The sequence below is a fragment of the Oryctolagus cuniculus genome, chromosome 10 (assembly GCF_051225735.1).
Source record: "Oryctolagus cuniculus isolate XC-2025 breed Fujian yellow rabbit chromosome 10, ASM5122573v1, whole genome shotgun sequence".
NCBI lineage: Eukaryota > Metazoa > Chordata > Mammalia > Lagomorpha > Leporidae > Oryctolagus > Oryctolagus cuniculus.
The window spans coordinates 64,580,425-64,601,118 of record NC_142876.1 but is presented as its reverse complement, the minus strand read 5'-3'; the positions used below and the strand labels follow the sequence as shown (position 1 = coordinate 64,601,118).

At 46.4% G+C, this 20,694-nt stretch overlaps 1 long non-coding RNA gene across 3 annotated transcripts; it reads left to right on the top strand.

The window, feature by feature from the left end:
• The first annotated feature begins 738 nt into the window (after positions 1 to 738).
• LOC149123796 (uncharacterized) lies at positions 739 to 19,527 on the top strand. 3 transcript variants are annotated; one of them, XR_016214150.1, is made up of 4 exons: positions 739 to 856; positions 8,096 to 8,238; positions 17,193 to 17,349; positions 19,093 to 19,527. It is a non-coding gene; the product is annotated as an uncharacterized LOC149123796 (long non-coding RNA). The 3 variants fall into 3 exon arrangements; XR_016214151.1 differs by lacking the exon at positions 17,193 to 17,349; XR_016214152.1 differs by lacking the exons at positions 17,193 to 17,349; positions 19,093 to 19,527 and adding an exon at positions 15,243 to 15,371.
• The last annotated feature ends 1,167 nt before the right edge of the window (positions 19,528 to 20,694 follow it).

Sequence of the window (20,694 nt, the reverse complement as noted above, 5' to 3'; positions counted from 1 at the left end):
GGGTGGGACTTGACGTCTTGTTTGGCTGAGGGCACAAGAATGGGTGGAGAGATTGGCAACAGGATGGAGATAGAGCCCCCAGAGCAGAACAGAGGGTGGAGTGGGGGGCAGAACAGGAAGATAACTCCTGAGCCACTGGATGCCATATTGGAGAGCCCAAAATACCCTCTGGGACCCAAGCTGGCGGTTTTATGGTGTCTCAAAGGCCAGTGAGACCCTGCAAGAGTAAGAAGAGTGGGAGGTGACTTTGAGAAACGACCCCATGTTCCTGCCTGAAATACAGGCAGTAAGAGGGGGTGCGTTGGCTGTTGGAGGCAGCATAGAGGCAAGGGAGCCTGGTGTATAGGCAGCACTTCACCCTGCAGGTGAGGAGGCCTCAGAGGGTGCTGGGGGGTGGGGGTACGAGAGCTTGCCACGTGCCTGGGATGGCGTGAATCGAGCACATTCCAAGGATTTCCCAGGTAGTTCCCCTACCAACCCTCAATAGAGAGAATTGCATCAGCGTTTGGTTTATTTGTTTTTGTTTTTCGGTACCTGCAGTGGAATGAGAAGGTCATGCCAAGATGGCCGCTGGCAAGCGAGCATCAGTTACTCAGAAATGGCTTCAGAACCCACCTGGAGAACCACCTGGCAACGGAGCCTGCCTGGCAACAGGCTGTGATTGGTTAGGGCATAAACTGCCCCTTGACCGGATTGGCTGCCTCAGCTATATAAGCTGCTGTACCAGCTGAAATAAATGAATCTGCGGGCTGCTTGCCTCTGGCTCGCTTTCGCCCAACTCCCGGGATCTGTGTGGTCACTCCGCACGTCTTGCCCCCACCACGCTCCTCCTCTCAGAACGAATCCACAGCAACAGGTACCATGTGTGGAACAATGAGTATTTTAGAGAGGAAAAACAGAAGGGAGGGAGTTTATATTACTTTCCCTGGTTCACGCAACTGGAGGTGCCAAGCTAGGAGGTGCAAGCCCTAACCCTAACCCTAACCCGAACAGGAACCAGAACCCTAATCTGAACCCAAACCCAAACCTGAACCCTAACCCTAACTGAACCTGAACCCAAACCCAAACCTGAACCCGTGCCTGAACCTGAACCCACAGACAGGAACAAATCTGTCTCCTGACTTCAGAAGTGTGAGTGTAGGTAAAGGATGCACTAAAAACAGTGAGGGCACCAGGAGTCTCTCCAAACCCTGCCCAGTTTGATTCTGAGCCTCTGTCTTGCCCTTGGCTGCTGCAAGCTCTGGCCTTGGTAGAGGCAGAGGAGACAGACTAGGAGCAGCAGCAAACTCTTGTGTTGCTTCTCTGTGATTTGGGGCGGGGAGGAGGGGGAGAAGAATAGCATGTCAGATGTCTTTGTGAAAACTCAAAGCGCTTGCTCACCCAGAAATCCTGACTCTGAAATCCAGAACAAGCAGTGGAATCAGATATGTGTTAGAGCCCAGGGAACATTCATCAGCTTATAATACAATGTATACCAAGGCACCTGTAGTCCAAAAATCCACAGAGAGAATTGAGCCTAAATTGGCCATAGTTCTGAGAGGAATGCTTTGAGAGCCTTGTTTTGGAGAGAGAGAGAGAGAGAGAGAAGCCAAGACATAGCGATAGAGACACACACAGAGAGGGAGGCTATAAGCTTTTCGAAGACTGTCTGGGACAACCCTCCCCCACCCCCCCACTCCTCTGTGTATCTCCTGGAAATCTACATGGGCTTTGTGACACGGGCCATGGGGAGGGAATCTGTGATGCTCAACTAATTTCTTCCTAATCTTCACAAAAGCATGATCAGTGTTCAATGATACCAGACTAAACGCATGTAATCCACTCTATGTTGGTGTTTATATTGAAGGCCCCACCATAAGACAGCTAGTGTGGGTGGGTTATGTAATTCCATGATGAAATGATACGGATGTCAAAGTGGGGAATTTATTTTCAGATTCTAATTAGAACCAAAATGAGCCGTGTGGATCCTTGTTAACTCATGTGGATTATCATGTGTGTTGTAATAGCAAGAAAATTCTTTTTTCCACGTCACTTCCAAGGAGCCAGGGAGTCAGAGGAGGCAGTCAAATGGAACCGCCTCCTCCTGTGGGTTCCAGTGCCCAGGGTCTGAGGACAGGACTGTGAATGATGGAGACACAGCAAGGAACCCTCGCTGGAGGTCAGGGGTCATGCCGCAGGATGCCGGGAAGGGACTCAGGCTTTGGGTGGGGGTTGGACAGATGACCCTAAAGTCCCTGAGTGCCGGGTGATCCTGGGCCTCCATTGTTCTCGCGGAGGTCCCTCCGTGGCCCTCCTCCAGGGACAGCTCCCCCTCCACAGGCAGATCTCCCTGTTTCCGCCCAAACAACACTAAAAATAAGCCATCGTCAGAACTGCTATTTACTTAGGTCAGTGGTGGCCCAGCAACGGTATTTTTCTGGCTTATTATTGGGACACTTTAACTGAAGCCCTTAGAACGAGTACCCTTGTGCCAAAACAAACCAGTGCCTCAGGTAATTAAGAGAGCGGCTTCACCAATCTACCCACTCATTATCTCTAACCAGTCTCAGCGCCTCCTGGGCTCTTTGCTGTGTAAAAGGGAGAAGCATGCTTAGCCGCAACTGTGGGTCAGAAAGCAATGGGTCTCTCTCCACCCAGCACAGTCCTAGGCTTGGTGTAAGACCAAAGTTGCTCCAACCAACAAAGACAAGATAGACAGGGAAATAAGGATTTTTTTTTCAATTGAGTATCTAGGTCCTGCATTGCTTGAATGAGGATATTTCAAAAGTTCAGGAAAAACAGCATTGTTTTTTTTTAACCTGTGTATAGTTTTTTTTAATAATAGGCATTTTCCATGAACTTTTTGAACATCCCTCCCATGCATGGATTTCAAAAATGTCTGCTACAGAAAACACCTATATCTTTTAACTTGATTTTTCTGTGGGTTTTTGGAAGTGCTCTCGTGCATGTATGCTCCTTTAATCCTCACAAAATCTTGAGGGGTGAGCTCTGACATCTGTACCTTACATATGGAGTAATGGAGCCCAGGGAGATTACGCAGTGGGCCCAGGACCACACTGGGAGATCTGAAGTAGAGAATGAGGCCTAGGAGTAGGCCGCCTGTGGTACCAATATCCTATACAAGCATGGGTTTGAGTCCTGGCTGCTTCGCTTCCAGTCCAGCTCCCTGCTAATGCACCTGGGAAAGCAGCAGAAGATAGCCTGAGTGCTTAGGCCCCTGCACCCACGTGGGAGACCCGGATAGAGTTCCAGGCTCCTGGCTTTGGCCTGGCCCAGCCTTGGTTGTTGTGGCCATTTGGAGAGTGACACAACGATGGGAGACTTCTCTCTCTCTCTCTGTAACTCTGCCTTTCAAATAAAATAAAATAAATCTTTTCTAAAAAGAGAGAGGGAACGAGCCCTCCACCTCCATATGTGTGTCCAGTAGGATGGTGTGGCTGCCTGAAGCCGAGACCTTCTGCCATCTGTTCTGAGGAAGGCAATGCCTCACATTCCAAAGACAGGGCCCTCACGTGGTGCTGGGGAAGAAAACTGCAGCCCCAGGCTCCCAAGGAGGCAGCCAGGGGTGGGAGTGTGGGAGTACTGACAGCTCCTGGGAGGGTGGCGGGGATGTGACTGGCCCAGAACCTCCACCCCCAGGATGAAAACAAACAATTGAGAGAGCAAACATTTTCTCCTGGGGCTTGTTTGGTTTCCTGTTTCTAGAGACTGTGAGAGTCTGGGCATTGTTCTCTGCTCCAGACAGTTTTCATATAAATAAGGGATTCACCAGTGACTCCTTTCGCCAAAGTTAAAATTCCATTTAAAAGTAAATTGACTTCCTGAAATATATGTATTGGCAGCGGTGGCTACCACAGCTGGTATTGCACTGTGCATTTAGCATGGTGGTGTTCCCTTTGACAGATTCCATCCTTTTTCATACATAAATCAATAGAGTGATGTTTGAAGAGCTCGAATCTATCTTTCATCATTCCCCTGCTCCAACCCTTCTTTCTGAAACTCATAAAGAAGTAAGTTTCTAGCAGGTGTCATTTAGTGGGAGAGAATTATTTACAGTATTTGTAACACTCTCGTCAACTGTAAATTCAACCAGGAAATGCTAGGAGGAAGAGCCAAAAATGTGCTTTACAAAAGAAGTATGTTAAGGGTTTTCAAGAAACCATGTGTGTATGTGTGTGCACATATGACTGTGCCATACATGTGTGCGTGTTCGTGTGTATGCATAGACATATGGTACCTGTGGATATGCACAAGCTTGTGTGGACATGGATGTGTGTGCAGATATATGCAAGTGCATAACAGTGAGAGAGAAGATACACACTCATGTATGAGTGTGGGCACCCCACATAGAGCAAGGAGAGGATTTCCCAAGGGGGCAAAGAGAAGACCCAAAGGGCATCTCCTGCTGTGGTCCCCTGGGAAAAGAGAGGACTTTGTCCTACTCTCAGCCTCTCTTATGAGATAGGAGGTGATGTCTTCATATGCGTGAAGCCACCTGGGAATTCTATGACACCTCCCTAAGTTTTGAGAGGAGCTTAATGTTTGTATTTTCTTGGTGTGTCCCCTTCTAGATACTGATGAAGCAGGTGCACTCTGGGTAAGGGGACATTTTGGTTGATGGATAAAGGGATGGTATTACTTTGGGGCTGGCAGGGATTTTCAGCTCACTCAGACCTAAACAAGCTACCTAGTTATGATATAGGCAAGCAGAGAGGATTAAATCGATTAGATTTGTGAGCTGGAGACCACGCCTTTGCCCTGTCCGCTTTCGTGACCTCACACCCCTGCCTGACCACCTGCCAATCAGACTATGCAACCACTCCCCTTTGGAAGTGAATAAAAGGCCTGGAGCGCCTGGGCCCGCTCTCTCGTTCACTCCCTCACCTCTTGGCGTGGGCGGCCTTTTGGCTGCCTCTGATGCCTGCTCTCCCACCCAGCCCTTGTGCTCTCTCTCTCTTGTAGCTTCTTGTCTACTCCCTGAAAAAGCCTGGTAAACTTTTTTTTTTTTTTGACAGGCAGAGTTAGATACTGAGAGAGACAGAGAGAAAGGTCTTCCTTCCGTTGGCCGGTGTGCTGCACCGATCTGAAGCCAGGAACCAGGTGCTTCTTCTGGTCTCCCATGGGGTGCAGGGGCCAAGCACTTGGGCCATCCTCCACAGCCTTCCCGGGCCACAGCAGAGAGCTGGCCTGGAAGAGGGGCAACCGGGACAGAATCCGGCACCCCAACCGGGACTAGAACCCAGTGTGCTGGCGCCACAGGCAGAGGATTAGACTAGAGAGCCACGGCATCGGCCAAGCCTGGTAAACTTCTAAGCTCCTTCTCCCTCTAATAAAGCCCTCACTTTCCTGTGTATTTCTTTCATGGAATAAATGCTAAAAACCTTACCATGTTGCCTGTTTTATTCAAGGACCCTTAACATTAATACTAAAATCATTAGTCAAGCTAGCCGAGATCAGTTACACAGCGCCATTCCGACCTGGCTGTGTGAGTATGAGTATGGCAGGGAGTGGCCATCTGGCTCCCAGGGTCAGGCTGAGGGGGCTGGGCTGGGAGAAGGAGGGGGAATGGGCAGTGGTGGGGATTGAGAGGTACAAAGACTCTCAGAGGCGTGGCTTCCACCTTTCCTCCTGGAGCGGCCATTTCTGAGATTGGCGTTTTGTTGTGGAAAGAAAGAAAGTGACTTAGGCCTCTATCCTACACCCTACCTGCTTCACTCACCCTCCAGGAGGGAGGCTGCTGATCAGATTGTACAGAGAAAGAGGAGTCTCACTAGCCCTATTCTTTTTAATACAACAGGAAGGTAAAACTTTAGCTAGGCTCTTCTTTTTTTTAAGACTAATGACCCATAATGTGTGGTTACTGTAAAATGACGCAACTTGCAGCGTTATTCTCTATAACTGGTTGATTAGTTTAAAACAAAGGGCTCTGGGACCTTTTATGCTTTAACATTTTAGCCAAAGCAGGAAATGCTGAGTCATGATCGTACTCAACAAGGGTGAAAACAAGGGTAGGAAGAAGAAAGATCTGGTGAGCTTGCAACTGACCCTGCTGATCCTTACGTGGTGCAAACAGAGCTGTTGTGGTGATTCTAGTATGTCAGGAGGTCTTCATCATCCTCTTCCTCAACTTGCTTTCAAAGAAAAGGTATTTTCCTATATTTTTACCTGAAACATTTTTGTTGTTTACATTCATAAAAATGTATGGAATTTGTTTTCCTCTCTCTACAAATGGTTAATTTCACGTGACAACTTACCTGGGCTAAGGGATGCCCAGCTAGATGGTGAAATATAACTTCTGTGAGGCAGTTTCCAGGAGAGATTGCATTTGAATTCATAGACTGAGTAGAGAAGACCCACCCTCCCCTGTGTGAATGGCCAGCATCCAATCTGCTGAGGGCTTACGGAGAGTAAGAAGATGAGGAAGAATGATCCACAACCCTCTCTCTTCTTGAGCTGACACATCCATCTTCCCCTGTCCTTGGACCTTGTGATATAGGGGAACTAGGCAAAAAGATTAGGTAAGGACTAGTTGAGCAGGACTATTTTCTCGCAATTTCTGCCTAGCCCTGTATTATAACTCCACCCCCATCCTATCAATCTGGTACGCCTGTTTTCCCATGATGTGTCTCTGTCTCATCTGGGACCAGGAAGGAGGAGACACCCTGACGATCACTTGGAAGTTAAGTTCTGTGTGGAAGCACCATGAAACTCCCGGAAAGCCTCGTGTATATTAAACTCCATCCTGTTTACAGGAGCCATAAAGAGAAGCATCCTTTTTTCCCTTTTGCTTTTGACTTCTGAGCTTGGCTATGGGTCCTTCTCTGGCGTCTCCCCTCTCCTTGTAGGCAGCTCTGTGACCCACTCACTACAGGTTATCTCTTCCTGTGGCATTGTCCACACTCGCCAGTGAAAGCGTGTTCACTCTCCCTTTTAAGTAAACCCTGCTCTCATTCATGCACTGTATTTATGACTCTGCCTCGAATTCTTAATCTCTGTGGGGGCAAGAACTTGGAATAAAAATAAGAGATTTATGCCCATTACCTTTGGAGCTCTTCCTTCTCAGGCGTTCACACTCAGGGACTTGCACTGGCACCCTCCCCAGCCCCCAGGATTTCAGACCTCCAGATGGGGACTGAATTACTACACTGACTTCCCATTGCAGTTTGCAGGTGGCAAATCATGAGCTTCTCAGCCTCCGCGATCATGTGAGCCAAATACCATAGTAAGTTTCCTTTTATCAATCTGTGTGAATTCTACTGGTTCTGTTTCTCTGGAGGGCCCTGACTCCTGGATGCTTTCCTTGGGTTTTTTTGTCTAGGTTAACATTTTCAATAAGTGACATTCATTAAAAAATAATCATATGTGATTAAATGTTGGTCCTTTGCCAGTCTGTGGTCCATGTATTCTAATTTTCTCTAACTCTCCACGAGAGAGAAATTGTCTCTGTCCCATTGACTTGGCCATCATTGTCCACATTGGTGCACATACTGGACCAATGGACAAGGCCAGATTTTCAGGCAAGTTGGACTTCAACATAGCCGTAGCTATCTGAGTCTTATAATTTAGGAATATATACATGTACACTTTGGTCTCTTTTTATGGAGCAGTATAATCTGACGTTTAGGTTTGTGCAGAGGGAGAAAGTCACTAGTTGGGATCTCAGGCCTGGACAAATGAGTCTTTTGCCAGCTCCAGTCTAGCATGTTGGATTTCTGCATTGGGAGTTAGGCCAAAGCCACAATTCGAGCCTGATTTGCTAATCGTTTCTCAAAAGCACAGAAAGGAGTTGCGATGTGGTGTGGTATTAATAGCCCTGGATCCTTGAGCAAATGTTCTCAGAATACCTCCTGGTAGCTTTCAGTCTCACCATCCAACCACTCACCTAACCAGGATGCATGGCTAAGACCTGAATTAGAGGAATCCTGCAGAGATGTACCAACCAAAAAGAAGTAATTGGGTGAAGACAGGGAAACTAAATTATTCACTGTGCGTTGGACTTGCCTGCTGAATCCCCAACAGAGCTGGGACTGGAATAAACAGTGGCTGACTCCAGGAGGTCTCGGGTGACATGAGTGCTTTTCTCTTCTCCTACTAGGAGCACCCAAAATGAGAACCCTGCAGTGCTGAGCACAGAACACCCACCACAACTGTCCAAACCTGACTTCTCAAGATCCGGTTCAAGTCCATGGTCTCCTCTGTGGTGCCAGACCTCAAGATCCTTCCAGAGCTGCTCAGAATGTAAGATGAAACGCTTGCTTTGTTTGTCGAATATTTATTTTTATTGCTATGATTTCTCAGCCAAGTTATAAATACCTTAAAGGTGTGTTTTTATTTTCCTAGATTAGTCAGCTTTTTGTTACTTTATCTAGACTATCTCAGAAAAGCAGCTTAAGCAGGAAAAATGTTTATTTCTGCCTCCAGTTTAGAGGTTCACAGTCTAAGATCAGGCAGCCTAATTGATTCAGGCATCTGGGGAGGCTGACATAGTGGAGGGATGACCACAGAAGCTAGGCCAAAGTTGGTTTAAATAACCAACTCTCTCGTGAGAACTACATCCAACTGATGCACCTTGGAGATACCATAGTCTTATCAAGTTTCCACCCATGATCCAACAAACATTAACATGAATCCATCATCATTAATGTAAAATTTTGGGGGACCAAGTCTTTAATATTGAAACTTTGGGAGGCACACAAACTATCACCCAAATCATAACAGGATGTTATTGTGTTTTATATTTCCCTGTACCTTCCACAGTGCCCTAAATATGATGTGTGCTCATACACTATCAATGAGCTTTGGAGTGAATGGTCTAAAAGGCCCAGGAGTGGAAAAGCCTGCTTGGGTCTTTGGTGAAAAACAAAACCCACTCCTCAAACCTTCATCTGTGAGGCTGCTCCTGAATTGTGCCAAGAGCTTTCATTGAAACTCTAGCATCCTTACCTATTTATTTCAAACTGCAGTTAAGTTAGTTAGAAAGTGTTGTGATTTTTCAAACAATGTCCCTCAGTTCCAAAACATGTTTTAAACAAATTTAACAGTAGAATTGGGGTACATTTTCAATAGATGGCTCTTATAATTGGCAGCACTCTTTCTTAGATAAAATATTGCATTATAATATACCTTATAGATGATGGTGGCTTGAAGCTGATGAAATACACTGTGTTTACATCTATCATTTATCATATCCCTATCTAGTAATTCATCTATAATTCCGTGCGGTGGCCTTTACTTGATGAATGAATGTGGAAGGACTCTATAACTTACACCAAAACGCGACAGTTCCCTTCCCTGCTCTTTCCCCTGTGCCACTGCTCTACAGGCTCCTGGGTGTCCTCTCACAGCCTATAGGACATCTGTGGACTTGGAAGCAGGGAGAGAGAATGTTGCGAAAATAGAAGGAATGGGAAGAAAATATCTGGAGGCAGGTGCCTGGGGACAGGTGGACCCAGGAACAGCTATTTGCTTGCCATCTCTTTAATTATTTATGCTTATGCTGGCTGAAGTTTTACCTACTTTCTCATTTACTGGAATATTGGGGGTCGAAATATTCCTCCATTTATAAACACAAACGTCTGAGTTAGGGAGTTACCAATCTTAGCGTGTGTGTGCTCTCCTTACTGGCCAATGAAATCAGCAACACTGATGTGGGGGAGAGGAATGGATGACATGCAGTTGTCTGGGGGACTGGATGAGTTGTTTGGCACCCAGTCTTCAAAACAGGGCTTTTACGTTGGCCTTGATGAGAGTGTGGGTGTGCTGGAAAGAGAGCGGGTGGGGGATGCTGGGGGTTTAGCGGCTGACCTTTTGAAGAACTCCTGAGAAATCACTTCGTTCCCGTGCTCCGTCCTCTGGCGCAGGTGTGCAACAGGTTTTCTCTGTTCAGCTGCTTTGGCTCCACTTTTCCTCCTTTATCTTTTTTATTCAGGTATTAATTCTCCCCCAGCTACAGTACAGGCCCACCATACCTCCCTGTCTCCCTGCTTGGTTTAAGTTGATGAGCACATCCCAATCCAGAGAGATGTTTGGAAATGGATGCATGACCCAATTTGGGGGCAATGAGATGTGTGTCTGAGCTAGAACCTTCTGTCTGCTCCTGAGAAAGCCAGTAGAAGAGGCAGTTTGACTTTCCTTTTTTTCCTCCTAAGATTTATTGATTTATTTGAAAGTCAAAATTATAGAGAGAAAGAGAGAGAGAGAGAGAACTTTCCATCTGCTGGTTCACTCCCCAGGGATGGTCCAGGTCAAAACCAGGAGCCAGAAGCTTTTTCCGGGTCTCCCACAGAGGGGGCAGGGACCCAAACACTTGGGCCATCTTCCCCTGCTTTTTTAAAGTATTTTCTTTGCCTGTCTTTTTATTTGAAAGTCAGAGTTACACATAGAAAGAAGGAGAGTCAGAGAGAGAGAGAGGTCTTCCATCCGCTGGTTCACTTCCCAACTGGCAGCAATAGCCGGAGCTTTGCCAATCCGAAGCCAGGAGCCAGGAGCTTCCTCCAGGTCTCCCATGCGGATGCAGGGGCCCAAGGACTTGGGCCATCTTCTACTGCTTTCCCAGGCCATAGCAGAGAGCTGGACTGGATGTGGAGCAGCCAGGACCCGAACCAGTGCCCATACGGGATGCCGGCACTGCAGGCAGCGGCTTCACTTGCTATGCCACAGCATCGACCCCCTTCCTCTGATTTTCCTAGGCCATTATCAGGGAACTGGGTTGAAAGTGGAGCTGCTGGGACACAAACTGGTGCCTATATGGGATGCTGGCATTGCAGGCGGCAAATTTACCCATTATGCCACAGCGCCAGCCCTGACACTCTCTTTATACAGTGGTATAAGGCTGTCCCATTTTCTTTTAGGATTATATAGATTTTTGTAGGTTGACCTGGAAACCCAAACATATCTATCATTTATCATAGAAAAATTTCATCTTAGGAAAGCAGTTAATTCCAAACTTGTGGAAATCAACCTGTTCACCAATTGGAGAGTAATAGCGATAATTTTTGAATAATAATTCATGGCTAGGTACCCAAGAAGTGAAGAATATTTTCTATAATATTTCAAAAATGCTAGAATGACATTGTGTCCTGAAGTGATATATTGGAATTGAAAGGAATATGACACCCTGATATAAAAATGCAAGACACTGAAGTAATTTATGAAGTGTTAGCGGTAAGCTTCATGTTAACTCTCACTGTGTGGGCACTAAATTTCTTTGGATGTTTTGGCAAGAGGCTTCAATACGTTGTGTTATGAAAGTACCAGCTTCAAAGTCCGGTGGTAGACAATGGCCTCTGGCCCTGCCCTTGGCTTTGAAGAGGGCCCTCCCCACCTCCCTTTGGTGTAAGTGGAGTAGGCCTACTGAAGCCCAATCTGATTCCAGGAAACAGGCCCAAGGACATCTAAAGGTTATGACCTATTGAGATGCAAGACCTGCCTTAGCTGGGAGCAATCTCTACACTCACATAACAAAGAAATAAAATAATAGTAATAGCCAATGATTTCAGAGGACTTCACAGTTTGCAAAATGTTTTCACATACAAATCTCATTTGTGCTCAGGACAAGTAGCGTCTCTGTTGCAGGGAGCAAAGAATGGGTGAGAGACATCCATGTGGATGCTCAGGATCTCACAGCAGAACTGGACCTCTACCAGGCTTTTCTGGTTCCCCACGCATAAAAATGGACTTTATTAACTAATTCACATGCTTCCATTACATCTTGCCTTGAGTTTTACCAAGAAAATTGAGAACACCAGCTGTGAGTTCTCTTGTGTCGCATCTTCTACATTTTAATGTGTCTTGCAATCATCTGTCCCATTTCTCTTCTAGAATGAAAGATTACCTCCCCCCATCTTAAGCTCTAAGTTTGTCCATGTTTATCCCTCTTCCTTGCTTCCTGATGGCGTCTTTGTTCTTTGTCCCCTGTCTCCTTCCACTCTGTCTGCCGTGTGTTGAACTCTGCCCTAAACAAATAAACAAAGCTTTTATCTGCTGTCACCAGCCTTAGGCTTCCTTTTCCTTTGCTTTCTTCTGCTTTTTAGGAAAAGGAACCTCTACAAGCAGGCTCACCAAGCATCCTTCTCCCTTTCCCACAGCTCCAGCCTCTTGCCAAGACTTGTCAGCTCTCCTTTTGTCATGGCTGCAGATTTGTTTTCCTCTTCATGCCCAAGGAAATCATTTGAATTCAAGTCTTTATCACTCCTTGATGTGAAAGTCCTAACCCTAGTATCTCACCACGTGAGTAGTTTTGGAGATAGAGTCTTTAAAGAGGTAACTAGGATGACAAGAAATCATATTTGAGGGTCCCAGTACAATGTGACTTGTGCTCTTATAAGCAGAGGGTGTTGGGACACAGACACACACAGAGAGATGACCATGGAAGGACACAGAGAGAAGGTGGCAAGCCAAGCGGAGTGGCCTCAGAAGGAGTCAACTCGGCTGACACCTTGATCATGGGCTCCATCCTCCAAACTGGAGCTCAGATCACCCGGTCTGTGGTCCTTCATGATGGAAGCCCTAGAAAATCAGTGCTTTTATAGCCCCCAGATTCTAATTAGCATGGTCTTTCCTCCCAGTTTCTCCCTGCCAATGACAATGTCCTTCTGCATGACCCAGAGCGAGAGCAATTTTTTTAAACCACTGTGTTGACTATGGCACTCCCTGTCCCCTTCTTTACCTGCATAGTAGGTCTGAAAAGTTGCAGGGACATTGAAGGCTCCCATGACTGTGTTACCATGACCCTTTCCAGCCTCCTCCCCTTTAACTTCCTGCCCGATGCCTCTACTTCCTTCATGTACGACTCTGCTTTTCCTGTACACATCCATGCTGCCTCCTCAGCATCCCAGTCTACATTTCTAGGCCAAGGCCAAATGGAACCTCAAAATGTCTTGCCCTAATTTCTTTTTCTTCTAAATTACAGAGTAAATCGTATGTATTCTGCTTACAGGGAACATAACTCACCTCACCCAATTTTACTGTTATGTGTAACTGAACTCCATAACTAGATTCTAACACCTGGAGGACAACAACCAGTAGTTTATTGAGTTTTTTTTTTTTTTTTTTTTTGCATTCTCTATACTTCTTGCATGAATGTCTTATACATGACAGGGATCAGTAACTACAAGGAAGTTCAGGGAAAAAATGGAATTAGAAGATAACATTTATTTTGTTGCAAAAAGCATATGCATAGTTTTTTTATAATATACATTTTCTGTAAACATTTTGAAGACCCCTCAGGTCAGTGATGAATTGTTAAAATTCAAGGAGAGGTTAAAGCCAGTACTTGCTTTTTCATTCTTCCAAGGAAACAAAAGTAATATTTTGGTAATGAGATATAGAATGTGGGATCCAGTTTAGTGCCTAAACTGGTCCTTATTTTCAGTGCCAATTGTCCTGGCTTTTATTCATCTGTCTCCTATGTCTTACCTGCAGGTTAGTATGGGTTTTTGTTTTGTTTTGTTGTTTTTTTTCTTGTGATGAAGAAGTGTTGATAGGGAAAGCTTTGAGGCTCCACTTGGGTTCCCACTTAATTACTTCTGTAATGTATTCATTGGATTATTTGCAGTAAGCAGTCCCTGAATCAGTTCTATGATGGAGTATATTCATTTTATGAAGATTAGAAAAATGGATAGCAAACCATTTTATTACATATGTTATTAAGGAAAGCAGAGTGGTGCTTTGTAACTTTTTCTTCAGAAAGGATTTTCTTTGTTTATTGCATCGCTGAACAATTCCCTCCCTTTCTACCCCAAGTACTCTCCAGAACAGCTATAGCTTCAGCAGTGCTTGCTGGCTAGACAAATATATCACTGCAATTGGAAAAATATCACTGGAGGGACAGATCCAGGTCTGAAAACAGCGCAATTAGCTCTCAGCATGAAAAGGTGGATCAGATGTTCCTGAAACCAAGTGACAATGTTGGCTTGAGCCAGGCATATTACCGGGGGCTGACAATGGCCACGTAGGTGTCCTCCCTGCCTGTTTCTGTCAACGAAGATCAGTCCTGAGCTGAATTCCACTACTCGCTCCAGGAGAATTCGCCATAGGTAATTGTACAGAAGTGCATCAGTAGATGTGGGGTCAAATATTCACTATTCCTCCTTGTTTCCTTTATTTTTTACAAAGAATTTTGCTGCACAAATAATATGTGACTCTTCAGGAAAATCACCGTGGTCAACAGTGAGTGTGTGTGTTCAGAGCAGCCCTGTCCTTTGAAGAACCACTTTATCTCAGTCCTGTTGCTTCTGACAGGACTGCCAGCCAGAGTTCCTGAGCCCCTGACCAACCTGCCTGGGAGAGCATGACACCAGCCCCCTGCCCAATGACTGGGCACAGGAGTACGCTTGTCACCCGAGGTGGGACAATGGGAACTCTCCTGGGAATTACGTCCACTGGAACAGGAGTGAGAGGCCCCCTGTCCTCCAGGGTTGCTCTTCTGGATATGACATTAAATCTGTTTGTTTGTTTGTTTGTTTGACAGGCAGAGTGGACAGTGAGAGAGAGAGACAGAGAGAAAGGTCTTCCTTTGCCGTTGGTTCACCCTCCAATGGCCGCCGCAGCCAGCGCGCTGCGGCCAGCACGCCGCGCTGATCCAAAGGCAGGAGCCAGGTGCTTCTCCTGGTCTCCCATGGGGTGCAGGACCCAAGCACCTGGGCCATCCTCCACTGCACTCCTGGGCCACAGCAGAGAGCTGGCCTGGAAGAGGAGCAACCGGGACAGAATCCGGCGCCCCGACTGGGACTAGAACCCGGTGTGCCGGCGCCGCAAGGTGGAGGATTAGTCTACTGAGCCGCGGTGCCGGCCCTAAATCTGTTTTTAACAGCTTCCCACACCAAGGATAATTTGTTTGGATTGAAAGGAAAAGAGGAAGTTGGCTTACCCAGAAAACAAAGAGATGCGAAGGAGGAAAAGAAGAAGGGAAGGAAGGAGAGAGGCAGGGAAGGAAGGAGAGCAGGGGGAGAGAGAGAGAGCGATGCTAAGACCATCTTGCTGACTTGCTACACAATCATATGCATGAACATATAACATGTGACACAGTCATGTGTGTGTTAGGCTCTGGAGAAGAAGACGCTGCAGGTGCAGGGTTGTGGGTAGGTACAGTGAACACTGGTGTTTGGTTGTGCTTGGCTATTCCAGGGCACAACAGCGAGGGCACAGGATGTTCCGGGTTGGTCTCATGTCACTTGGGCTACCAGGTAAGACAGCCATGGTGGTTGTGGATGGCTCCCCAGCACATATTTTCTGTTCTCCAGGCTCTTTCAAAATAATCAAGAATATCAAAGATTCAAAATCATGGAGAACAACGTGCAGTATCCTGTGGAGGCCACTAGCATGCACAGGGTGCCCATTGGTGCAACGGGGCTGTAGACAGAGGAGCCAGGTGAGGCTCATAGAATCACCGAGGGTTTTTGGTGGTGGTGGTGGTGGTGCTTGATCAAAGACCAAGTGGAAAGGCTGGCTGGAATTTGTGCTCCAATGGAATTCCAGCTCTTTAAGTGGCAGGATAGACTTCTCATTCTCTTCACCTTTAGACTTTCAGAACCTCTGGAAGTGTTTGATTCCTGTTGTTCTGAAGATTTCTCTTCTTGTCTTGCACTTTGATTGTCCCAGTGATTATGAGGGACGTGCCAGAAGTGCAGGGCAGACCCTGCACTAAGTCCACTGAGGCCATACGAGGGAGTGATGCCATCATTGTCTACTTCACAGAATTGCTGTGGTCAATCAATATATTGATGATGCATGTGGAAACACTGGAGAAAAGCACATGGCACGACACTAACACCAGCCATGACCAATGAATGTCTCTCAGCTCCAACATCAAAATATCTTACTCAGCTGAAATGACCATAGCCTCCCATGATTGCCCACCACAGTTCTGCCCAGTCCTTTCTCAGAAATATCCAGAACACAAGGACCAGGGGACCTCCATCCAGCATGTTGCTCTGGTCAGTGACCCTGACAGATCCTTTGATTTTGCAGAATTTACCTGGAAAGAACTGATTTAAGAAATCACAAATGAAACGGAACAATAAAGCATTTGTCTAACCATCTGCCATAAGATAGCACATATAAAAAGCAGGCTACAGTTTAAAAGTTAAAGAAGGGGGTGCATTGTGATGCAGCAGGTAAAGTTGTGACACTGCAGTCCATATGGGCACTGGTTCATGTCCTGGCTGCTCCACTTCAGATCCAGCTCCCTGCTAATGCACCTGGAAAAAGCAGCGGAAGATGCCCCAAGTGTTTTGGGTCCCTGCCACTGCTGTAGGAGACCTGTATTACACTCTTGGCTCCTGGCTTTGGCCTGGCCCAGTGCTGCCCATTGCAGCCATCTGGGGAGTAAACCAGCGGATGGAAGATCTCTGTGTGTGTGTGTGTGTGTGTGCGTGTGTTTGTGTGTCCCTCTTTTTCTGTAACTCTGACTTTCAAATAAATAAATCTTTTTTAAAAAGATAAAGGGGAAACTAGACAAAAAGCATATTTGTGAAAAAGCTTAAATTGTTCAGCAGAATTTAAAGGCTCAGGGACTAAATTCTTCCCCTGCATTATCAGGACTCCCTGGGAAGACAGAATTGCTGTGGCCACCTCGAGCCATCCCTTGAGAGTGCTAACATCTTGAGTGAAATGGGGAACAGCTTTTAAAGAGCTAAATCTTCATTCCAGGGATGAATATTAAATTTCACATTCCATGAAAGATTTGAGCTAGATCTTCTACATGAAAAGTGACTCTCTGTTAATGTTACTTGTGAGGAAGGAAGGTATCCCCTGCTTGCTTCTGATCTGCATTGCCTAGCTTTCGTCAGCAAAACAGTAGTCATTTCTCCTCTTGGCCACCTCAGTTGTGCCTTGCGCATAAAATGTACCTTAAGGATGTTTTAATTCTGGGCCAGGGCAAAGAGTTTTTGAGACCTCTCAATATGAGTTCAAACCTAAGTCTGGTCATCAGGAAATACAATGTAGTTTCCAAACCCTCTTGAAACTTCTCTAGCTAGTATACATGGTAAAATGAGACTAACTCGTTGGATAAAAGGACTTTTTAATGGATGTGTCTTTTAGTCTACAATCATGCTCAGTATCTATGGGAATTGGTTCCAGGAATCCCATCAATACCCAAATCCTCAGGTGTTCAAGTACCTCAAAGAAAATGGTGTAGTATTTGCATGGAACTGACATACATCCTCCTGTCTGCTTTATATCATTTCTAGATGACTTTCTGTACCTAATACATTGTGTATGCTGTGTAAATAGTGGTTATACTTGTATCGTCGAGGGAACCAAGACAAGAATAAAAGAATCTGCTAATGTTCAGCGCAGACACAGCCATCACAGGTGTCTCTACACAGTAGATCAATGAGGCTACAGGTAAGGAATGTGCACTGGAGACAGTTCCTGTGAGACGGCAGAGGCTGCCGCAGGGTCTAGCCAAACAATACTCCATTCATGGGACTCAGTAGAGTGAGCCATGTGTGGCAAATTCAAGTTTTGCTTTTTGGAACTTCCTGACATATTTTTTATCTGCAGTTGGTTCAGTTCATGGATGCAGAACTGGTACATTAGGAAAATGGACTGTACTTCCCTCCACACCTCTCTGAATCCATGTAGATTTACTCATGAAGCAAAGACCATCCCCCTTCATCCCAGCATAGGGGGATTGGATAGAGGGATTCAGGTACTTGTGAGACCACTGGAGACCTGTGGGTATGAAAATTTAGGGCCACTGTCACAATCAGGTTTGCTGTTGGAGAGTGAATAACTGGAGGCGGGTGTTTGTAGCACAGCTGGTTGTCACTGCTTGGGACCCCACATCCAATATCAGGGTACCTGGCTCAAGTCCCAGCTCCACTTCAGATCCAGCTTCCTGCTAATGCACACCCTGGGAGACAGCAGTGATAGCTCAAGTGCATGGGTCCTTGCCAGTCACATGGAACACTCAGATTGAGTTCTGGGCTCCTGGCTTCAACTTGACCCAGTCCTGGCTGTTATGAGCATTTGAGGGGAGTGAACCAGCAGAGGGAGGATCTCTCTCTCTCTTCCTATCCTCTGCCTTTCAAATCAATAAGTCAAAACATTTAAAAATGTGCACTCATCCATTTCACCATATACATTTTCATGGAACAAAAGACCTACATGTTGATGTGCCTTCCTCCCCTTGGATCTGCTTTGTGTGAAAATTAAACTATGCTAAAGAAACATGAGAATGTGTGTGTGAAAAGACAGACTGAGATAATTTTATATGAATCTTTCAGCAAAAGAGTGGAAATAACTTGTGTTACTGTGCAACTTTTGGTGCAATTTTATGTTACATTGGAGCAATAAAAGGAAATGAGTCAGCCAACTACATTCTGCCCTGTGGGCTGGAAGCCATGTGACAGAGACCAGCACTTCAGTTCCAGCGGCTCCCTTTCATCCTGCTGGCATCTGGGTTGGTGCCCAGGGGAGGGGACAATGCTCTTCTGAGTGTACCAGTGACTCAGCTGTTGTCTCTGGGCCCCAAACCCACACTCTTCATTGCGCCCTGTGGTGGCTCCAGCTCCCACCAGGCGCTGCCAGAGAAGGCATTGGCAGGGCTGGCAAAGAGTCTTGACCTTGCTGCCCACTCTCCATTCCTGAGCGTCCCCTGGTAAGACTTGCTCAGCCCTGGGGTAGGGGAGGCTTCTCCAGAGTCCACTGAGCAATTTCTCCAACACCCCTAGAGCCAGCCTCACCCTAAGTGTCTGGAGGGCAGCATCGGCTGAGCAGCCCAGTGGGTCCTGAGCTTTCAGTCCCAGTTCCACCAGCCACAGGGGTGCGGGAAGGGCCGCTGCACCTGCTCTTCTCACCTCCCTGGGACAAGTTCCTCCCTCTTGATGTTTTTAGTTCCCTAGTGAACAACTTCACACACACTTCGCAATTCTGCATATCACATTCTTTCTCTTCTCATAAATTGTATGGCTTCTGTTCATTTGGCTGCACCTTGGCTTGATAGCACAGACAAATGGAATTTTGGGAATATGCATTGGCTTTGGATAAGTATTTCCTTAATGAATGACCAAGTGAATACATGAATGAGCATGCCAATGCTCTCAGTAATGTTTGCTAAATATTTATGCTCTGTGTGCTTTGCAGGACTGGATACAGTGGCTGCATGGGGAACATGGAAGGTGCCCTTAGCTGGGTCACCAACTTCTACCCTGGTTTCCAAACAAGCGCTTTTCCAGGCTCCGTCCTCCGAGCTCTGCAGCCTCAGAGTGGGCAGCCAATTCAGTCCCTGCACCTTGGGGTGAACTTGCCCCAGGTCAGACATGCCCTGTGCCTGTGTGACAGTGACTTGGAGACACCAGGAGGGACACTCTGCCCTGCCTGTGAATTTGGCATCTTTGCTATCTCCACTAGACCAAGGAAGCTGACAAGTCTGATGCTCACACAAATCTCAAAGTACAGAGCCTACTACAAGAGAGAGAGTGGCCATGTGGAGAAGTCTGGCTGACTATTACCCAATCGAAGGCACACGGTAGGAAGCAAATGAACCTGATTAAAGAAAATGGAGTACATTTCTCCTTGCTAGAGAAATACAGATAAATAAATTTTAAAATGCACCTGAAATTTTCCCCTGTCCCTGTTTGATGTAGGAATTGAATCCTAAAACCAGAGGAGTTGAATCCTAAAACCAGAGTGCCACCTGCTGTCCATTGTGACACTCAGAACCTGGGAGTGTTTAAGCAGATACCCAGCGTGTCGCAATGTGGGGCCAAGTGTTCTTTGTTACCACGGTATGAAGGCATCTATCTACGTGTGACTGCCCCAGTCACTTAGTTCCAAATGAGGGATCTGGCCCTGCCCAAAGCAGGCAAACTTCCCCCATGTCCACAGGAGTCCCGGGAGAGGCATGTGTCTGTGCATTGAGCTCTGGTTTGCAAAGGTGTTTCTTGGGAAGAGGTCAAGATGCTACATTTGGGGGCAGAGCTCTTGGCAGTTGAATCCCACAGTGAATAATGTGTGGAAATAAATAGATAGCATCACAGATTAGACACAGTAGGATTACAGAAATGCGTTCCATGGGATTACTGGCCCACAGCATATTGCAGTGGCGGGGGGGAGTCTCAGGATGTTCTTTAGGAGGGAGTCACTTCATTGTGAGCCTATGAGTAGATGAGATGACATGATGTAACAACTCGGAGATGTTGCAAGAGGGTATTGGAGAGGGTGGGGCCTGTGTAAGCGCTTCGGGACTAGGTATGGTGGTGGTGGTGGTGATGGTGATGATGATAAGCATCCTTTCTTAATTCCCTCCCTGTGGTGGGGAAAAGACCAATCAGTTTTTGAAGCCTCTTAAAATTATGGGACATAGATATTACGGACAAATATTAAAGGTAAGATTAAAATGCAAATGCCACAGAAAAGAAGAAACCATGGAATCACTCATGATACTCCAAAGAGCAAAGGATTTCAAATTATATTCTCTCTTAGAGCCAATTTTGAAGTACTGTGTGTGTGAGTGTGTGTGTTTGTGTGAGGCTGGGTCAGGCATAGGTGAGCGAGAGATAGAAAACCTAAAAGGAATTGACAATGGGGGTCAATGCAAGGGGCAGAGGGAACCACTAAAGCTGGCAGTGGGGATAGGAGACAAAGCCTGCTGCATAGTGATGTGATCACCACACTGACCCCAGGTGGACCCCATGGGAAGGCAAGGCCATGACTTCTCATTTTCTGGCTGGCTCAGTACCCTCC